The sequence below is a fragment of the Malus sylvestris genome, chromosome 16 (assembly GCF_916048215.2).
Source record: "Malus sylvestris chromosome 16, drMalSylv7.2, whole genome shotgun sequence".
Lineage (NCBI taxonomy): Eukaryota > Viridiplantae > Streptophyta > Magnoliopsida > Rosales > Rosaceae > Malus > Malus sylvestris.
This window is the reverse complement of record NC_062275.1, coordinates 20,408,408-20,427,173: the sequence shown is the minus strand read 5'-3', so window position 1 is coordinate 20,427,173 and position 18,766 is coordinate 20,408,408. Positions and strand designations below refer to the sequence as shown.

The window sequence follows — 18,766 nt, the reverse complement described above, 5'->3', positions numbered from 1 at the left end:
ACATGTCTTGATATGTAAAACATGTGATTTGTAACTACATAGCATATATGACCATTAAACTTAGAGCCATAACCTAAAAAGACACATTTTGTGGTTTTAGTTTGGAACTATTGTAAGGTTTCAGTAGAGGAAAGCATGCACATCCAAAGATCTTTAATTGAGATGTCAAAGGAATTGCACCAAATAAAGTTTCAAAGAGAGATTGATTATGTAACACAAGGGATGGCATCCTATTGATCAAATAATTGGTAGTTTGAACAAAAAATGACTAGAATTGAGATGGTAAGTGTGATGACTGCAATAAAGTCACTATGGTTTCAACAAACTGCCTATGTTTTCGTTCTGCTAATCATTCTATTCATGAGTATAGGGACAAGAAATTTGATGTGTAATACCTTTCGTTTTGAGAAAGGGATTGAAACCTGTTACTCACATATTCCCCACCCTCATTACTTTTTAATGTTTTAAGTGATGCAGAAAACTGAGTAAGTATAAATGAATGGAAGGCACAAAAGATGGCAAATATCTGATTTATTCATTAATGGAAAAATCCAACAGTATCGTGTACATTCACCTATAAAAATGACATAGTACTTAAAACCATATACAGAAATGTAAGGTGATGGTCTCTATATATCACTATGCAGTACATTAAATGGTTTTGTAGCCTAATTGACATTTAACTGAAATAATAGTTTACTAAACTTGCCTTCTAAGTATTAAGGAGACAATGGGATTTGAAGGATGACCTAGTCTGCTCTGCAAAATAGTAAAGTTAACTAGTTGACCAAACAATGGTGAAGGTTGAAGTTGAAATGAGTTGATAGTGGACTAGGATGGAATTGGGTAGAGGCCATTATTGCACATTTCTTTGTATGGCATCCTCCCTGTTGCCTTGTCCTGAATCCAAAAATTGAATGCATACAAAATCAACCAACAATTGTTGTCCAAACAAACTATGCACATATAATAGATTCTAAGACAACTTAGGAACATATAAAACTAAATTACGTTTAAGTTGATGTAATGGTGTTCTTATAATGGTGTTACCAATATGAGAAATATTATGACCTTCACCATTTATTGTCTGCACAAATTCATTAGAAGGATAATGAGTAGCCAATGAAAGATTACCAAACGTAGATATCATATGATTGGTGGCACCCAAGTCAGTTAACCGCATTTGAGGACTGGATTGATAATGAGACATGCTAAGAACAATCTGTGAATGCTGAGAGATAACAATGTTCATTGCTTGCATAGGATTCTAAGAAAGAACTTGACCATTTAGCATTGAGAATTGTTGCTGAAACTATAGTACTTTGTCTTTGTGAAAGCAATACCGAGCAATGTGATTAGATTTGCCACAAATGAAGCACTTATCTCAAGGAATGTAGTTACAGTATGGAGCCGTATGACCATCTTGATTGCACAAGTGGTAGGAAATGATAGGTTTAGGATATCCACCATATATAGGCATGGGAAACTGACCAAGAACACCAGCAGTAGGAATAGGCAATACATGAGTTTGAGTAGGCAAATTGTGTTTGGGATAGACATATCTATTATCCTAATTAAATTTGCCCTTGCCTTTGTTCTTATTGTTGTTGTATGGCTTAAAAGCATAGTTAGATTGACCATAATTGTTCCCTTGATATGCCTTGATAGTTAGTTCCTTGAGATGAAGTGGCTTGAAAGGTAGGACCTTTATCATTTGCATCAACCAACATGTACACATGAATGGTGTAGCAGCATTAGTTTCAAGAATTGCCTCCTCAGCAAGCAATTGTGCACAAAATTCTTTGAGGAAAATGACACTTTCTCTTCCTCGAATAACACACCTAAAGTGTTATACTCATATGGCAAACCATTAAGAGCTAAGATAACAATATCTTCATTCTCAAATTTCACTCATGCAACAGACAAGTGGTCCCTTGCTTCTTTAATCTTCTAAAGATACTGAGGCCTGGTACCTTTCTTGATATTCTGTAAATTAGACTTAAATTGAAATACATTGGTCTTAGATATAGTAGAGAGGTTTTCCTTCAATCTTGTCCACAAATCATTAGAACAAGAACTACCAATTGCACAGAAGACTGCAATAGGTGACAGGGTAGCATTAATCAATTGCATAATAGCCCTATCATGCATTTTCCACACTTTATACTCATCAGTTTCAAGATTATTCGAAGGACTACAAGAATTGGTAGAAATATATGGTGATAAATGAGCAGGACATGGGTTTATACTGTCAACAAAACCCATAATTCCATTCTTCCAACAATAATTCCATTTGAAAATGCCAATTCAAGTAATTTGCTTCATCCAATTTCACATTCACAAATGAAGAAACAGTAGAAATTAAAGCAGTAATTGGAGACTGTAAAATCTGAAGTTGCGATGCAGTTACCATTTTCGTAGAAGAAAGGAAATTGTTGACTTGAGCAATTGAACAAACACCTTAGGTGTGCCTAAAGAATTGATGAAGACGATGAAGAGTGGTCAATCAAGAACCACCTAATTTCTTGAGATTGTAGAGGAAATCGACAAAGTTGAACAATCTAGGAGAAAACTGGATCAAAATCTTCTGAGAGCAGACAAAGTTAATGAGTGGAAGCCAATTGCGAATCAATTGTAACGTGAGCAAAGATGGCGACAGATACCATGTAAAGCATGTAAACCAAACATGAACTCACGAAAATGAAAGCTTGTAGGAGGGAGGGAGGGAGGGAGAGAAAGAGAGAAAGAGAGTGAGAGAGGGAAAATTGTATTGAATCTTGTATTTTTCTTAATGAGAAAGTTATTACATGAAAGAGCATTTATAGTAACTCTAGCAGTCCCTAACAAACTCTGTAATCTTATTACAAGTGGCAATATCATGGCTATTCATTCCATTCATTCCTAATATTCTAACAGCAGACAAGCTTAATCAACTTCACTATTTTTATGTTTATAATTGATTGTTTGTCTACAAAAGTGTACCACAAATAGTTTTGAGGTAACCTTAACAACTTGGAATCTTGGAACCAAAATACAATAATTTTTGGAATGTTGCTCTTAATTATTTACAAATAGCTCTTTTTTTTACTTTTTAAAATTATTTCACGATGCTCGAATCTCTATAATATGAGAACGATCCCCGCCTCCCAACTACCAAAATACTAAAGTCTAATTATGTTTGTTCAATGTACGAGTCTTTTTGTGAAATCATTATCAAGAATGGTTAGTAATTTAATAGCAATCAGAACCATTTTCTCTATTTCCAGTCGTATTTTGCGAACTAATCCAAGTCCAAGCAACTGCTATGATTGTTAACATATTGATGCGTAAAATATAAGCAGACAAATTAAACCCTCTTTTTATCAATTGTAGTAAAGTATGTAAGTAGGGATCGTTCTAGGCCGGGGATTAGGAGGGATTGCTAAATCACTTGAAAACTGACTCAAATACGTAAAAACAAGTTTAAAACACTAAACTAGACTCAAAGAATGCAAAACTAAACTTTAAAACACCACAACAAACCAAAAGACTCAAAACAGCAAACAAACACTCAAAACTGTCTTAAAAACACTTTCTAGGCAGTTTTGAACACTAAGGAAGAATTTGGACGAAAATTGGTTTTAACTTGACTCAAGACACTTAAAAACACAAACTAAATTGATTTCTAACTAATATGACACTTGAAAATAAAGGGGGGTTTGGTTTTGACGAATTTGAAAACAAAACAAAACTTTGTAAACTAAAACAGATTTTAAAACGAATTGGGTTGAATTGAATGGATGGAAGGCTAGCTAAGGGGTTCATCTCCACACATGTCACACTTGCATATAAAACGATTTCCAGTTGCTTTTCGATAAGTTATGAACCCCGACACTCCAAGTTAATTAGGTCCGCTTAAATTAACCTTCAGATTTCCCTAGAATCATTGAATTGGATGAATATGCATCGCAAACAAATTATTCCTAACAAGTTCTTTATATGAACAGCATGATAAAGACACAAGTTAGAATCATTACGTTCTTTGGAAATCATAAGCATCGACAAGGCATTTGTAACTATGAAAAGCATGATACTCTTGCCAGGAATCTACTTAACACGATCGTGACTAGCGACCTTCACTACTTGCGAATATAAATTCATAACGATTAGGTGAAACAAACTTATATCCTAGCACCAAATTCAATCATGCAAATTAAGCGTGCACTCTCAATCAACATACAAGAATAAGTTCTAAATCAAACGGTTAAGCAAATTGTATTCACAACTTATGAATCACAACTGGATGTAATCAAATCATATAGCAAGCATAAACATGGTTTTGAATCCCCCCCTAGCCAAGGGGGGTTTAGTTCCTCATACTTGCAAAACAAAGATACATAAAATTAGACATTGAAATCAAAGATAGAAAACACCTAGAAACGCTCCAACACTCCCAAGGCTTGGGCTTAGGCACGGCACAAGATGTTCCTTCTCCTTCCTTACTTGCAAGCTGCGGCACTAGAGGTTTTGGACGGTTTTGGGTGGTTTTTATGGTGTAGAATGGATGGGGAATGGTATGGAAAGGTTTAGGATTGATGGGTGGTGTGGCTAGGGGTGGTTTTTGGCTGAAATTAGAGAGAATGGTGGTGGGAAATTTCGGCCAAAGCAAGGAGAAAATCTGTTATGACTTTGATGAATATGGAAGGTGGTATTTATAGGCTTGAGATAGGACCACTCCATTTCCTTTGCATGTGAGCTTGTGTGGGTGTGTGTTGGCATGTTTCCCCTTTACATTTACACACACATGCTTCATCATTTCAACCACAAAACACACACATTTTCTGCCATGTTTTTCCCTTTACATTTACACACACATGCTTCATCATTTCAACCACAAAACACACACAATTCCTTCCACTTTGCCGTGAGTTTTGTATGTGTATGCTTCAATGCTCTTCTCTTTGCCATGTGTTTGCTTTCTTTGCCATGTGTTTGCTGCCATGTTTTCCCCTTTACATTTACACACACATGCTTCATCATTTCAATCACAAAACACACACAATTCCTTCACCTTTGCCATGAGTTTTGTCTTCACTTTGCATGTGGGCTTCTTTGCATGTGTTTTCTCCCTCTCTTGCCTTGAGTTTGCATGTGGGCTTCTTTGCAATTTCACACACACACTTGCACACACAAAAGCCCAAAACGTCCATCCTCATGCATGCAATCCATTTGAGCCCAATATTGATCCAACATGCACCAAAATGCATTTTTCTTGCCAAGGTTGTTATTAAGGCCTACAAACAAATGAATATGGCTTTAAACACTAAAATAACTAAGGAAATACAACGTAAATGCACGAGAACAAGCCAATTAAGTTGCATAAAAATGCTCCTATCAAATTCCCCCACACTTAGCTTTTGCTAGTCCTCGAGCAAAACAAAGAAATAGAATGAAACAAAACAAATAAAACACAACCTAAACCTTCCAACATTTGCCTCAGGGATTTCCAATGCACATGACATGTTAAAAATCATTATCCCCACAGATTTGAGTCATCTTCACACTTAAGCACGTACTTAATCATAGTCACCACTTACTAGTTCACAATTAATCGATTAAAACAATGTTTTTGATGTAGTAACATGCCTTAGAGAATTTACTCAAGTTACAAAGTATGCACTCAATTTTCACTCAGATTTTCTAACTACACACCCTATACTAGTTATATGTGAGAAGATTGATGTAGATATGAAAACGAACGCTCACATATATGTATCACAAAGAAAGCAATTTCTGGAGTTAATAAGCATGTTTAGATATGATCTCATGAATGGAATGCTACTACTTAGATGCGAGAACCAGTGACACCATATGCTCATATCAATTTCAAACTCCACATATTGAAACGCATGACACTCAAGATGAAGTTAAGGGTTGTAACGGGGCTTGGGGTGATGGCTAACAAATGAAGGATAAGGATAACAATCGTTCTTAAAGCAATAGCAAGTAAAGTAATGAAATTGAAACTTAGAATTCACTTAGATTGCAGAAATCAGCTTTTAGACACGAAGGGAAAATTCAAACAATATTTAGGGCCGAATTCTATGTTTTGGACCCTTTCTTCAACAAGCAGCACTTTAAAACTCTTTTTCGCATATTTTTCAACTCTTTTTTTTTTTTTTTTTTCAACTCTTCTTTTCTTTTCAACAAGCATAATAACTCACACTTCCCCCACACTTGTTTTCTGCCATACATTAATCAAAAGAAATTCAATTTGAATCATGCTTTACTATGCTTCAAGAACAAGGGTATGGATGGTCCTAAACTAGGCTAGGTAAGGATAATGTGGTTTAACAAAGAATGTAGGCTATCAAGGCTCAATGGGGTTAACTTAAACATATAACGATATAGGATACATGGCAGTTTGGCTTTGGTGGTGGTAACTACACAACTTCATCTTGAATATGTGTTATGCAAATCAATATCATGCTTTGAATGAAATGGGCATGAGTTCTAGCATTTGGAACTAAATGATGAAACGCCTTCTAAGTAGTAACCAAGCAAAGAAAAATGAGATCATGCAACGACTTTAGAAAACAATAATGCACAGATTATCAACTCTCCAAATAACGTTTAGGCTCAAGTCTCACAAGGTTGTAGCGTTAGTTTGAGTTCTTTCTTTCAAGCATGTTACAAAAACTAATTTTTTTCTTTTATGATTACATGTGATTTCATAAGTTATAACCACAACCACGCATAAATAAAGAGTAAATCAAACTTTCATCCATGTTTATAACTTTCTTTAACAGTCATGCAATTACAAACCGAATCCTCATCATTGTGTTGGAAGGTACCCTAAGACACAAATAAGCACACAAAAACAACTCTTTTTGGGATTTTCAAAAACAATTTTTCAAATTTTTATGAATTTTCGGAGTTTTATGTCAAAACACACTGAAACACTCCAAAACAGCTTAAAAATACTTAAAACAACAAGGAACAACACTAGAAGTAATGGGTGATAAATTTCTACGAATTTCATGCAAAAGAATAACAATGGTTACCCCCCCATACTTAAATCAAACATTGTCCTCAATGTTTCAAGCATATACTCACACAAAAAACAAACAAATAATAAACGACAAATAAACATGACAAATATGGCAAAGTAAAAACTAGACAGAGTAGAGTTTAAGAACGCAAATCTGGTTTTGGAGATAGTTGATCTTGTTGACTTTCCACAGCTTTGATCTTGAACTGGATTTGGAATTGTACGGCGAAGCTTTTCTCTTTGTCGATGTTGCAATTCCTTATTTGTTCTCCAAGCAGATGTGGCAACTTCTCTAGTTCTTCATCTCAGACTCCTTCCACTGGGATGATTGTGCAAGCTACATTCTTCTCTGCTTGTTTCTTCTGCACGACGGGCAGGCACGAGGGAGAGGTGTTGGTCTGTTTCTTTCTTCAATCTTTCCAAGTGCCCACCTCTTGCTTTCTTTCTCCTTGTCCCTAGTTGAGGATGAATCAGCACGTTGTCTCCACATGCTTCGAGGTATCATCTTCACTTCCCTTATAAGCGAGAGACAAAGAGAAAGCATAAGATGATGAGTACTCGAGAGCAAGAGCTGGCTGGAGAAAGGACAGGGAGAAAGCATGATATGAGATACTCTTGCTCTCAACCTTTATGATATGAAATACTTGTGCTCTGGATGGGTTGTTTGCAGGGGTATCCCAGGGGATAAAAAATACAGAGTGACTCGAGAGGGTTTGTTGGAAAGCCATTTCAGAGAGGATGAAGGGTTAAGTGAGGCTGAAAGTTGGGTGAGACTGCTTCACTTTGAAGTTCAACATTTATAGAATTTTCTTAATGGCTGGGAAGGCATTGTTCCATTACTTGTGTCGACAAGCCTGGGATAATTTAACAGTAGTTTCCACGTGCATTCCGCTTCTCCAAAAAATTTCGACAGATTGCGCGTGATTTACGCAACGTAGATGTGCAAATTGACAGATGCTGACACGTCTCGATAAAGCAGAGGTCTCTTTAATATCCGGAATTTACGCTTCGAGTTCTGAGCTTCGTTGAGAGCAGAGATTGCATGTGACAAGTGCTGACGAGGCTGAGAGAGACAGATGGTTGGAATCGGTGCTTCGACAGACTGCTCGTGATTTTCGCAAAGCTGAGTTGCGTGTGACGGGTGCTGACGAGGCTGAGACAGTTGACGCTCTTCGGTATCTGGAATTGGTGGTTTGTGAGCAAGCCCAAATTTTGAGAAAGCTGGCGCCTCTTCGATCTCTGAATGGCTTCTTCGATTTCTGAGCTCACCTCATCGATCTCTGAAATCCCATCGCGTGCTGATTTTTATAGAGGTATGCAGGACGTTCAAAGCACTCTTGAATTTCTGCTTGTAAAAACTCCCGTTTTGCACTTCTACGATCTTGACTTGTCCGATCTCCTCTTTCTTTAACACCTCTGAAAATGTCTGGCCCCTCCGACCGTCGTTTTGACTTGAACCTTAGTGAAAGAGCAGCCCCTCCTTCTCCAGACAACATATGGCGCCCGTCCCTCATATCCCCTACTGGTCTTCTTACCGTTGGGGATTCGGTGATGAAAAATGACATGACCGCTGCGGTGGTGGCCCGGAACCTTGTCACCCCCAGAGATAATAGACTGCTCGCTAGACGGTCTGATGAATTGGCGGTTAAGGAGTCTCTGGCTCTTAGCGTGCAGTGTGCGGGTTCTGTGTCCAACATGGCCCAACGCCTATTTGCTCGAACCCGTCACGTTGAATCGTTGGTGGCTGAAATACAGAGTCTCAAAGAGGAGATTAGAGGACTCAAGCATGAAAATAAACAATTGCACAAGCTTGCACACAATTATGCCACAAACATGAAGAGGAAAATTGACCAGTTGCAGGAAACTGATGGTCAGATTTTACTTGATCACCAGAGGTTTGTGGGTTTGTTCCAACCGCATCTGCCTTCGTCTTCTGGGACGGCACCGCGTAGTGAAGCTCCAACTGTTCAACCTCCGATACCTCCTCCTTCCGTGGCCCCACCGACTGCTGAGACTCCGCCGACTACTGCAACTCCGCCGACTACTGCGACTCCTCCCAAGCAGCCTTTGTGAAGGCTCCCTCTTGTATTATGCTATGTTTCTTTATTTCCCAGTTTCCTGTTTATTTCCATGAAGTTTAATGTCAAAAAATCCCTTGCATATTTGTTAATGTTTCAAAATAGAAAATCATAACCAAAAATAATTAAACAAGCAACAACTCAAAATGACAAACAAGGTAAAAAAAAAAAACGTAGTAAATGGAAGGTTTTTAGAAACGCAAAACTGATTGTGAAGCGATTCATAGATCTTCCTTATTTGAATACATGGGTTGCCTCCCAAGAAGCGCTTGCTTTAACGTCGTGCAGCCAGACGAAGAACGCAATTACTCCCCACTGGAGCCCACGACATGCAAGGGAATGTCCTCCACAACATGCTCAACAAAGTTCTCATAGATTACATCCTTGAACGGAAATGGATAGTGATGTTTGTTGATGGGTGCGTTGTGTTGCCTAAGGTTCATGTTCATACGCCCACCATCGGGGATTTGCTTGGGTACCTGCACCAAAGAAGGGAACCACCTATCAACTTTAATGGATATTGGATTTGGATTAGGTGGCTTACCTATGTGTTGTGATGAAGTGGCAGCAATGTGAACATTCTTCCCCATGGTGCGTTCGCCCAATTTGAGCATTTTGAGGGAGTAGCCGTATGGTCCTTGTGCGCCACTCCAATTCCCTCGTCTTGCATGGTTCTTGATGCATCCTTTGTGCCTAGTGCTGAATGGTCTGGTCCTATATTTTCTATTTTATCAATGGCACAACAAGAATGAACAACATTAGGAGTCTCAATGGATTCAGAAATTTTAAAACTAATCATGTCACCACCAAATGCCATAGTTACTAATCCTTTGGCCACATCAATCTTCGTTTGAGCCGTTTTCATGAATGACCTTCCAAGGAGGATGGGCAATGAAGGGGCATGGTCTGATTCATCCATTTCGAGAACATAGAAATCCGCTGGGAAGATTAAATGATCAACCTGCACTAAAACGTCTTCCAAAACTCCCTTTGGATAAGCGTTAGATCTATCGGCCAATTGTATGATTACACCATCATTTTTTAATGCTCCTAAGTTCATAGATGCATAAATGGAATATGGCATAACATTTATAGAAGCACCTAAATCAAGCATGGCAGATTTGAAACGGGTATTACCAATGACACACGGAATTGTAAAACTTCCCGGATCTTTGCATTTGGGGGGTAGTTTATGTTGCAAGATGGCGGAGACATTCTCACTTACATGTACCACCTCTTTCTCCCGGACACGTTTCTTTGTTGTACAAAGCTTCTTTAAACACTTGGCATACTTCGGGATTTGCTTTATGGCATCAAGGAGGGGAATGTTGACTTGCACCTTTCTAAACGTCTCTAGAACATCTTTTTCCTCCTCTTAATTCTTAGATTGCAAAAATCTGCTAGGAAAGGGAGCATTCGAAGGAAAAACATTAGTAGGAACTGAATTTAACACATTCTTACCCTTATTGGACATATTTGAAGGTTTATGAGCCATGGACACTTGCGGCATAAGCGTGTCCACCTTTGCTGTGGGTGGGCATGATTCCTCCTCTTCCATTTGCAACATTTCATCCTCTTTGTGACCTGTTTTTGATGAAGAACCTGCTCCAACCTCCTTACCACTTCTTAGGGTGATTGCTTTGGCTGATTCAAACCCTCCCTTTGGATTTGGAATGGTAGAACTTGGAAGCTTTCCTTGGTCTCTAATCTGCCCAATAACTTCGGCAATCTGCCCTATTTGTATCTCTAGTTGGTCCACCCTTTTGTTTTGATTTTCTTGCCCCTGAGTCAAAGTGGTTAGTAACTTAACAAGTGTGTCATTATCCAAAGCATTACCTGAAGTAGTTTGGGCAGGTTGTGGTTGGATTTGAAGGGGTGCGTATGGTTTGGTGTAGAAGCCCGGGGGTTGTTGCCTAAAGCCTCCTTGTGGTTGGGCTTGTTGTGGCTCTCTCCATTTGAAGTTTGGATGGTCTCTCCACCCCGGATTATACGTGTTGGAATATGGATCATGTCTTGGCTGATTTTGGCTTTGAAACCCAATGGCATTAGCACTCTCCCATCCACCATTCTCGATGAGTTGAGGACACTTTTCGGAAACATGTCCTTGGATAGAACATACGCCACACACCATGGGTCCTTGAATCTTCATTCCCTCGGCCATCTGTGAAACAAGAGAAGTAAGATTAGCTAACTGAGATTGAATATTGGAAGTGGAACTTACCTCATGCACTTGTTGCCGTGGGGGTCCTCTTTGGCCTACACCTTCATATTGTTGAGCGTTCAATGCTCTATTAGCAATCAAGATTTTTGCAGCCATGGGCGTTTTGTCCACCAATGCTCCACCCGCCGAAGCATCAAGCATTTGACGTTTAAGTGGTAGGAGCCCTTCGTAGAAGTATTGCAAAAGCAACTCCTCATTCATTTGATGCTGTGGACAAGAAGCAACAAGTGATTTAAATCGCTCATAATATGTAGGAAAAGACTCACCTTCATCTTGTTGAATTCCACTTATTTTTTTACGAAGAAGAATGATGCGAGAAGTTGGGAAAAATTTCTCCAGAAACGCCCTCTTCATACTCTCCCAAGATGTAACTGTACCGGGAGCCAACTCATATAACCAATCTTTGGCTTTGTCCATTAAAGAGAATGGAAAAGCCTTCATCTTTAAAATACTTCCGTCAACGGTAACCGGAGTCATACTTGAGCACACCACTTCAAATTCTTTCAAATGTTTGTTCGGATCCTCCATGGACAGCCCATGGAACTTTGGAATGTGGTGAAGCAAACTTGACTTTAACTCGAACTCTTCGGTCTTACCTTGCGCAGCAGTAGGATATTGGATACACAAAGGTGCGGCATTATCTAATCCTGAAGCGGCGAGCTCCTTAAGTGTTCGGTTGTCCATGGCCATGTCTTGCACTACTTCTCCCACTTGTGCCGTGGGTATCTCCTCCTCTTTTGGAACTTGTTCTTCAAGGTTAGGTTCCAGGCTAAGTGGGTTGGACTCTTGTTGGTTCCTTCTTCGTCTCAAAGTTCTCTCAAAATCGTCGTCAAAGTCACGGATGTGCTTATGAATAGGTTGAGAACTTCGAGTCATAAACCACCTAAAACAAGAAAACAAGTCAAGTCATCAACTAGGAACAAAAATACATGAAAATAAACAAAAAGAAATAACAAGGGATTAGCAAAATTGCTAATCCCCGGCAACGGCGCCAAAATTTGATGCATAAAATATAAGCAGACAAATTAAACCCTCTTTTTATCAATTGTAGTAAAGTATGTAAGTAGGGATCGTTCTAGGCCGGGGATTAGGAGGGATTGCTAAATCACTTGAAAACTGACTCAAATACGTAAAAACAAGTTTAAAACACTAAACTAGACTCAAAGAATGCAAAACTAAACTTGAAAACACCACAACAAACCAAAAGACTCAAAACAGCAAACAAACACTCAAAACTGTCTTAAAAACACTTTCTAGGCAGTTTTGAACACTAAGGAAGAATTTGGACGAAAATTGGTTTTAACTTGACTCAAGACACTTAAAAACACAAACTAAATTGATTTCTAACTAATATGACACTTGAAAATAAAGGGGGGTTTGGTTTTGACGAATTTGAAAACAAAACAAAACTTTGTAAACTAAAACAGATTTTAAAACGAATTGGGTTGAATTGAATGGATGGAAGGCTAGCTACGGGGTTCATCTCCACACATGTCACACTTGCATATAAAACGATTTCCAGTTGCTTTTCGATAAGTTATGAACCTCGACACTCCAAGTTAATTAGGTCCGCTTAAATTAACCTTCAGATTTCCCTAGAATCATTGAATTGGATGAATATGCATCGCAAACAAATTATTCCTAACAAGTTCTTTATATGAACAGCATGATAAAGACACAAGTTAGAATCATTACGTTCTTTGGAAATCATAAGCATCGACAAGGCATTTGTAACTATGAAAAGCATGATACTCTTGCCAGGAATCTACTTAACATGATCATGACTAGCGACCTTCACTACTTGCGAATATAAATTCATAACGATTAGGTGAAACAAACTTATATCCTAGCACCAAATTCAAGCATGCAAATTAAGCGTGCACTCTCAATCAACATACAAGAATAAGTTCTAAATCAAACGGTTAAGCAAATTGTATTCACAACTTATGAATCACAACTGGATGTAATCAAATCATATAGCAAGCATAAACATGGTTTTGAATCCCCCCCTAGCCAAGGGGGGTTTAGTTCCTCATACTTGCAAAACAAAGATACATAAAATTAGACATTGAAATCAAAGATAGAAAACACCTAGAAACGCTCCAACACTCCCAAGGCTTGGGCTTAGGCACGGCACAAGATGTTCCTTCTCCTTCCTTACTTGCAAGCTGCGGCACTAGAGGTTTTGGACGGTTTTGGGTGGTTTTTATGGTGTAGAATGGATGGGGAATGGTATGGAAAGGTTTAGGATTGATGGGTGGTGTGGCTAGGGGTGGGTTTTGGCTGAAATTAGAGAGAATGGTGGTGGGAAATTTCGGCCAAAGCAAGGAGAAAATCTGTTATGACTTTGATGAATATGGAAGGTGGTATTTATAGGCTTGAGATAGGACCACTCCATTTCCTTTGCATGTGAGCTTGTGTGGGTGTGTGTTGGCATGTTTCCCCTTTACATTTACACACACATGCTTCATCATTTCAACCACAAAACACACACATTTTCTGCCATGTTTTTCCCTTTACATTTACACACACATGCTTCATCATTTCAACCACAAAACACACACAATTCCTTCCACTTTGCCGTGAGTTTTGTATGTGTATGCTTCAATGCTCTTCTCTTTGCCATGTGTTTGCTTTCTTTGCCATGTGTTTGCTGCCATGTTTTCCCCTTTACATTTACACACACATGCTTCATCATTTCAATCACAAAACACACACAATTCCTTCACCTTTGCCATGAGTTTTGTCTTCACTTTGCATGTGGGCTTCTTTGCATGTGTTTTCTCCCTCTCTTGCCTTGAGTTTGCATGTGGGCTTCTTTGCAATTTCACACACACACTTGCACACACAAAAGCCCAAAACGTCCATCCTCATGCATGCAATCCATTTGAGCCCAATATTGATCCAACATGCACCAAAATGCATTTTTCTTGCCAAGGTTGTTATTAAGGCCTACAAACAAATGAATATGGCTTTAAACACTAAAATAACTAAGGAAATACAACGTAAACGCACGAGAACAAGCCAATTAAGTTGCATAAAAATGCTCCTATCACATATATAACAGATACATGTGATATAATAACTAGTCTATGTAAAGACTATATATCCAACGCATGCATGCATGTTAAGAAAATTCTACCAATCCAATACAAGAAAAATCAAACCACGTGGTAATATTCTAAGTGTTAAACTCATTGTGAGGCTTAGCCTACTCCCCACACCTTTAGTGTAAAAAATATTGTTTGCTAAAAAAAAAAAAAGAAGTACTAGTCGAATATAGTGTTAGCCGTAGTGTTTATATGATAAAAACACATAATCATTATCAAGAACAAGAATGAAACACTTACTTGTAGAAGGTACAGTAGCCATGGAAACGTTATGCAACTGAGAACACACTATTGGAAGAAGTTATTTGTCACTTACCCTAGCTGGTAGGTAGCATGGGTGTATGCATGGGGTGTTGTCTAACAACTTGAGTATGGCTGTCATTCTCACTAATTCAAGGGATTGCTGACCTTGCTTTAGTTGTTAGTCTAGTTGCTGCCCTTGCTTTAGTTGTTAGGTGATTAGGTGTAACTTAAGGAAGGAAGATTGTCTTTTGTTCCTTGTTTTTCTCTTCTTCTCACGCTCAGATATATGAGCTATCTTTGTACTTTGTTTCTTTATAATAAAATATACACTTTCAAATTTCAATATGGTATCAGAGCAGTGATCCTAATCGACCTGCTTCTGAGTAGTTTCTTGAAAGATCTGTGAGTTTTTCCTGATTGTCTATCATGGCTGAAGAGAGTTCAGTGCATGGCAAAGAAGTTAGATCGCATGCTGCGCCATCTTCATTTCATTTAGATGTTGATGTCATCCCAAATCAACGTCTCAGTTCTGTCTTACTAAATAAGTTCAATTATCTTCCCTGGGATAGAGCAATCACTCTTGCCTTGGGAGGACGATCGAAACTTAGTTATGTTAATGGTGTTATTCCAGCGCCTGATGTGTCCTAATCAGATTACAATGATTGGTTGTGCAAGGACCAGTTGGTCATGTCATGGCTACTCAATTCTATGGATCGAAAGATTGCAAAAAATTTCAGCTATGCTGAATCCTCCTGCATCCTTTGGAAAAATCTCAAAGAAATGTTTGGGAGTCAAAATTATGTAGCTCGAGTGTTCCAGTTAAAAAAGGATATTGCTGGTCTACAACAGGAAGGAAACTTATTTGTGCAGCACCTTGGGAAGTTAACCACCATGTGGAACAAGTTGAATGTTTATCGGCCACACACTATTGATGCTGCCGTGCTGACCAAGAGAGCTGATGAAGACAAAATATTTCAACTTCTTGCAAGTTTAAGTCTTGAATACAAAGATCTCAGGAGTCATGTCCTCATGAATCCTGATCTTCCTTCCTTCTCAAGTGTGTGTGCCACGATTCAAAGGGAAGAAACTCGCAGAAAAATCATGACTGTGGAATTAAAGGCAAATATACCAGAAGCTAGGGTATATCTCTCTAACCATAAAACTAGTGAAGAGAGGGGCTACAAAGGAAAGAAACTTATTGTGAAATGTAGCTACTGTGACACTGGTGGACATACACGAGATCATTGTTGGATTTTTCATCCTAAACTAAAGCCCAAGTTTTCTAGGGACAACTATAATGGTTTCCCTAAGGGCTCACACAACTCATCTTACAAGGCAAATCATACCGTCACCACTCATTCCGAGGGAGCACATAAGTTCACCTTTAATCCAGCCATCCTGATCAATGAATTTGCTGCCTTCCTCCTTAAGAAACAAGGTCATGGAGACAATGAAGGATCAACTAGTCAAGGTGACAATAAACAAGCTGCTCTACTCGGGCAATTTGTTGGTTTTTTGGCTGAAAATGAAGGTGTGACACAATAAGATATTCTAGGTATCTTACAATCCTTCTCAACAGCTCTCAAAGTAGGTAATGTGCATGATTATTGGATTATAGATTCAGGAGCTACTAATCATATGACTAACAAGTCTACAAATCTGCATAATTTTGAAAAACTCTCATGTCCATCTCAAGTGTTACTTGCTAATGGCAAGGGTGCTATGGTGGTACGGAGAGGGAAAACACATTTGATTTCTAGTGATGTCGAGTCTGAGGCTCTTTATGTTCCCTCATTCCCTTTTTAGCTCTTATCTGTTGGAAAAATCACAAACTCATTAAACTATTTTGCTATTTTCTCCCAAAAAACTGTGGTTTTTCAGGATATCACCACTAAGAAGACGATTGGTGAAGGTTTTTTCTTAAATGGCCTCTACTACCTTTCCAAGCATGTCCAAATTCCCAAGGTTTTCCAAGTCACGTCAAGCCTGGTTCAAGCACAACAACTTTGGCACCAACGACTTGCACATCCTTCTTATAAAGTTCTGTCTTTTTTGTTTCCAAACCTGTGCAAAGTTACAAGTTCCTATGATGTTTGTCACTTCTCTAAGTTCACTAGATTACCTTTCACTTCCTCCTTGTCTAGGGCTAGTAATCATTTTGAAATCGTGCATTCTGATGTTTGGGGACCAGTCCTAGAGTCTTTTGACGGATACAAATATTTTGTAACTTTTATGGATGATTTCACAAGGATCACTTGGTTGTATCTTTTGAAATTTAAAAGTGAAGTGCTGGAAGCTTTTAAAGATTTTCATAGACTTGTAAACATAAAATTTTCTTCAAACATTCATGTCTTACGATCAGATAATGGCTCCGAATATATGTCTCATAACATGTCTCACTATCTAAGCACACATGGTATATTACATCAAACTAGTTGTGTTGGAACACCTCAACAAAACGGAGGAGCAGAAAGGAAGAATAGAGATCTACTTGAAAAAACTAGAGCTCTTATGTTTCACTCGAATGTGCCTAAAAATTTTTGGTAACAAGGTGTTCTTACTGCTGCATATCTCATCAATAGATTGCCTAGTAAGATATTGAACTTTAAATCACTTTATGAGGTCTTGAAAGATAGACAGATCAATCTATCCTATTTGAGAGTTTTTGGATGTACCTGCTTTGTTCACATACAAGCACCAAATCGTGACAAACTAGATCTAAGGGTTGCCAATGTATTTTCCTCGGCTATTCATCCACTCAAAAGGGTTACAAATGTTACAATCCAACAACTAGGAAAATTTAAGAGATGTGAAATTTGAAGAAACCATGCCTTACTTCACTCAACCTCTGAACTATTCTAGAGAGGGGGAGAATTTGCTTGATTTGTTCCCAATACCATATCCAAGTGAAGAGGATACAATAGATAATTCTGTTGGAAGTATGCCCACAAAGCCACTCATTTGATGTAATAGCTTTTTGGAATACTTATTGTATTAAACTTTTATATGTTTAATGAAGGGCAAATCTTATTGTTAATCACTATTTATTGTATCATGTGTTTAAGCAATAAGGGAATCCAAGGAATGTATTTGTTCTAAGATATAAGTGATCTAATGAGTTAGATTATCGAGACCTTTCTCTTATGTTCATTCCTAAAACGTTCCTAGCCATAGGATTGCTAATTGGGCATTGACAATCCGCTAAGGCTAGTATGTGTTATGTTGACTCAATCGTGAGTATAACTAGTCTCAAGTCATTTGGTGTTGGACACTAAGACAAACACATAGGTGCTCGAAAGAGTACTCGAGTTCACTGAACGACGATCAAAAGAGAGTTCGAACATACATGTCATGTATGAACTCTAAGGTTGCAATATGTAAAGTAGTCCTTTGACCTGAGGCATTATCGATGTCTAATGATTAGGTCCTTGATCTTTGATCCTGTCAACGGCATTCCTTTGGAGTGTCCACGGCATTGTTGGGGTCAAGCTATCTAGTCATGTAGGCATATGAATGCACAACAAGGGATCTCTAACCTTCCATGGTGGAGGGAGAATACTCTAAGATATGATTCTAAAGTCTTTGGCCAAAGCAAATGAATATGACTTAGGAAGTTTGTTCCAAATCATATTCAAGGGAATCATATAGGAAAGTATCACATTGGATAGTAGACATGAAACAAACTATCACTTAAACAATGTGATTAAGAGTATTGTATTAGAGAAGGATCGTATTGCATTGTAGTTGTAACTGGATAGGTTCTCCAACCAATTCTACTTAGCTTGGGTAATCATGATATGCTGCTAGGCGTCACTCATGGTTTGTGGAAGCCCTAATGGTTAGCAAACACTAATCAACAAAAAGGGAGAATTGAAATGTGGTTTCAATTCACAATCGATCGTTAAGAGTAACATCGCCCACTGCCTCGCTAATTGGAACCTAATGGATCGCACACCACATAAGGATGTTAGTGAAGAAATTATATGAAATGGATAAGCAATTAAATGGTTTAATTGAAGAATGGTCAAGATTAATTAATTAGTTAATTAATTATACGAAGGGTTCGTATTGGGCTTATATGTTG

At 38.3% G+C, this 18,766-nt stretch overlaps 1 long non-coding RNA gene across 1 annotated transcript; it reads right to left on the bottom strand.

Moving 5' to 3' along the window:
- Positions 1–716: 716 nt before the first annotated feature.
- Positions 717–2,874, bottom strand: LOC126608673 (uncharacterized). Its single transcript, XR_007617943.1, has 3 exons — positions 2,411–2,874; positions 1,135–1,231; positions 717–900 (listed from the first exon to the last, which is right to left on the bottom strand). It is a non-coding gene; the product is annotated as an uncharacterized LOC126608673 (long non-coding RNA).
- Positions 2,875–18,766: the final 15,892 nt, after the last annotated feature.